This window comes from Lactuca virosa, chromosome 1 (assembly GCF_052849685.1).
Source record: "Lactuca virosa cultivar CGN04683 chromosome 1, Lactuca_virosa_CGN04683_v6, whole genome shotgun sequence".
NCBI lineage: Eukaryota > Viridiplantae > Streptophyta > Magnoliopsida > Asterales > Asteraceae > Lactuca > Lactuca virosa.
The window spans coordinates 120,863,310-120,867,197 of NC_136426.1; the positions used below are offsets into that span (position 1 = coordinate 120,863,310).

Genomic DNA, 3,888 nt, shown 5'->3' on the forward strand with positions numbered 1-3,888 from the left:
ACTAATGAAGTTACCCCTTGTCATGAAATCACTTCATCGACCCAACAAAAAACAAATAATCTAAACTAATTCTCAATGACTCAAACACAACTTAATACCGGGGATTGATTGAAACTCATTCTAAGGTTAATTACTTCAAATTTCAATGAAGTGAGAGTGATGCCCCATCATCAAAACTATAATTAAAATGATGAAATTAACATTATCACAAGTTAACAACCTAGATGTTCAACCGCAAGAGTGTGGGCATATATATATTATCTATACATCACAATAGGATAACTAAAATCATAATTAAAATGATGAAATCAACATATATCATACCTTTTGGTGAGAATAAAATTTAAATTTGGATAGTGTGATTTACGTTTTCTTCTCCATAAAAGCCCTCCACACCCATCGTTGGTTCTCACATCGATCTTCCCTTTGCTTTCCTTTTAAAAATGTCGTCATCATTCCTGTTCTTACTGCTACTTATCGTCCATTCCACCACCACCACCACCTATTCTCAAACCACCGCGTCAGCTCCAGCACCACCAGGCCCCGCCAACATTACAAAAATCTTGGAAAAAGCCAGCCAGTACACAATCCTCCTCCGCCTCTTCCACATGACCCAAGTCGGCGACCAAATCAACACCCAACTCAACAACTCCGACCAGGGTATCACCGTTTTTGCACCCACCGACAATGCTTTCTCCGGCCTTAAAACTGGATCCCTGAATTCTCTCTCCGATCAAGAAAAGGTCGAGTTGGTACAGTTTCATGTTATTCCGACCTTCCTCTCCACTTTACAGTTTCAAACTATTAGTAATCCGTTGAGGACACAGGCCGGAGACAGTACTTATTACGAGTTTCCCTTAAATATAACTACCTCCGGCAACCAGGTGAATATATCGACTGGTGTCGTTGATGCCACGGTGGCAAACACCATCTACACCGATGGTTCTCTTGCGGTGTATCAAGTGGACAAGGTGTTATTACCAATGAGCATGTTTGGTCCGCCAGCTCCAGCGCCGGCCCCGGTGTCTGAGAAGACTAAGAAGAAATCCAACGCCGTTGACGATACTTCTTCCTCTGACGACGGTAGTGCCACTGCTGACGCCTCCGGTACGGCTAGTGGCAGTAACTTGCATGGCTTCATTGTTGGCCTTGCCGGGGCTATTGCTTTCATGGGGATGTTGTGTTCGTGACGATTGGGTCCTACCACTGTTTATTTTTTTGTTTTAAGAGGGTTGTGATGGGGCGTGGGTTTTGAGAGATATGCGATGTTTCTTGGCATCAAATTGTCAACTTTTTAGAATGAATGGCATCAACGATTTGCTAGAAATCTCCACAACAATCTACCCTAATACATATAAATAATAAATAATACTCCGTAAATAATAAATATAAATATAAATCTCCATACTTAATAAAAACCTCCCTTAAACGCCACTTGTCATTTTTTACGCTCTATTTTGCCAGGTGTCATTTTTCTGTTTACGGGCTATTGTATTTTCCCGCTCATATATATCTCCTTAATTAAAAAGCAATCTCCAAATCAGATCCCGTGAAACGTGCAATCAAAAATTTGAAATTCTTAATTATCTGCTCCAAGTTACCAAATGTGAGCTTCAATTGCCTAAATCTCGCTCTTCACATATATCTCCATCTACAGATTTTTAGGGTTTATTCAAGTGCATTTTGTTGCAAATGGGTTAAATCTAATTTCTATTATCTTATTGGAAGTTTGAATAATTTCAACGTACTCAAAATTACACATCTCCATCTATTAATTTGTTGATAAACCCTAATTTATCCTTTATCTCGATCCACTCCTTCTTTTTTGGAATTCTTAACAAAGTAAAGGTTCATTGGTATATTCGTCTTCTTTACTGAAGTCAAATCATAGATTTTCGACTATGGGGTATTTGTGTTTCTTTTTTGTATTTCAGTTTTGGATTTAAATTTGTCTATACGTGATTTTAGGGCTGTTCGACTTCATTATGATCCCTGGTTATCACAGAACAATATATTGTCTATATGCTGTTCTTTTTGGTGTTGTTGAAGGATAACGAAGAAAGGACATGTTGATAAGAGTGCGACCATCCGCTTTATCTTGAGATCATAGTTGGTCTGAAGTGGCTTCCATGTATAGAGCTAGAAGATGCAGTCGCCTCGGTTACACCACCACTCCCCCACACAAATCTTATCGTATCTTGCTTTCTTTCATTTATCTATCATCCTACTTCTGTTCTTTCTATTTCACAAATTGTCTATACACAATTTGTAAAGCCTCTGTCTTTTGTTTCAGATAGCTTTCAAAAGAAGTAGATCATATATTGAAGATAATGATAAAAACATACAAGGTAAGGTACAGAGCCGACTTCTTTTAATTGTCCTTTTCAATTGTTGCTGGTTTTTGTGTTTTCTTTTTCTTATTTTTTTAATTAATTTTGTGATGTTTGTTGAAGAAGCAGATAAGTAAATGGTATCTCTCATTGTTTGGGCTTTAGGCCACGAATACTTAATTTGGGTTAAGGATAATCTCATAAACTCATGACATATGAATTAATAAATTATGATCATCTTAAAATGTGTACAATGTTGTTCATCAGAAGATGACGGTGCAATCTGGATATAGTGTATATACTATAGAAGCTAATTAATGTTGTATTTTTGTGAATTAAAAAACATTATTGTATTTGTAGCAATTGCAGTTGGCTTTTCTGGCAAATTTTTTGATTAATGTTGAGATGAAAAGTAACATGTAGCTTGACATTCATTATCAAAATGGAGTACTTTGTTGACCACAAATACAACAAAACTCTAGAACTGAGATGTAATTTTTCATTTAGTTGTTACAATTTCTTCGTTCAAAGGTGTTGCTATTTCTGGTTTGAGATTACATGATTAGAACTAATGTTAAGTTTAGATGAACATAATGAGATGTAATAGTCATTTTGTTGGATGCTATTTATCGAGTCAAAGATGAAAGTTTATTGCTATTTCTGCATACTTTCCTAAAGCTTAATGTTTTTTGTGGGTGCTGTTGTGCAATTCTATCTCTATATCTTTATTTCTTATCGCGATGTGTTAAGTATGGACATCATGAAAAGACAAGCAAGAATCCCACAACTCAATGTTTGGATCCAAGCGAAACATCAACATCTAAAAGAAGGAACAAGGGTATGCGATAGGTTGTCATTTTTATATGTTTTGTTTGGTTGAACTATTTTTTTCGATATAAAATAAGGATCAAGTATCCAGTATTTAGACTATATTCTTTTGTTAGAACGTGGCCTTAATATTTTGATATAGTTTTCCTTTTATGTATTTGCATTTGCTGTCTAATTGGTATATATGATGACTTATAAGGACCCTTTATGCATAAATGTTTTCTATATAGGGACTATTACTATAATTTATACAGTGACCATTATTTTCTATCATGGTGACTTATAAGGACCATTTCTGTAAAAAGATTTTTTGAACATCGACTGTTTTTGACTTTTAGGGCTCATTTCTGCAAAAATGTCTTCTTCACAGGGACTAATGTTGTAATTTACACATTGAGCATTACTTTCAGTAATGGCAATTAACACAACAAAGGCCACTTTTGTAAAATGTTTTTCTGAACAGGAGTCGTTTGACTTATAGGGACCATTTTTGCAAAAACTTTTTCTTTACAAGGACTATTACTATAATTTATACATGGACATTTACTCTCTGTAATGGTGACATAAAGGTACTTCAATTGGTTGAATGAAAGTGGTAATGAGGTCTGGGCTTCTTGCAAACAACAACGAAGGTTTTGGAGTTTGTATTAAGGTTTTGAAGTTTGTATTTGTGTGCGTGATCAGGGCTAATGTGATAAAGGTTAGGGAAACCAGGTCAATTTATTTAATG

The 3,888-nt window shown here is 35.5% G+C and overlaps 1 pseudogene; it reads left to right on the plus strand.

Moving 5' to 3' along the window:
- The first annotated feature begins 420 nt into the window (after window positions 1–420).
- On the plus strand, window positions 421–1,327 carry LOC145106387 (fasciclin-like arabinogalactan protein 11 pseudogene; annotated as a pseudogene).
- The last annotated feature ends 2,561 nt before the right edge of the window (window positions 1,328–3,888 follow it).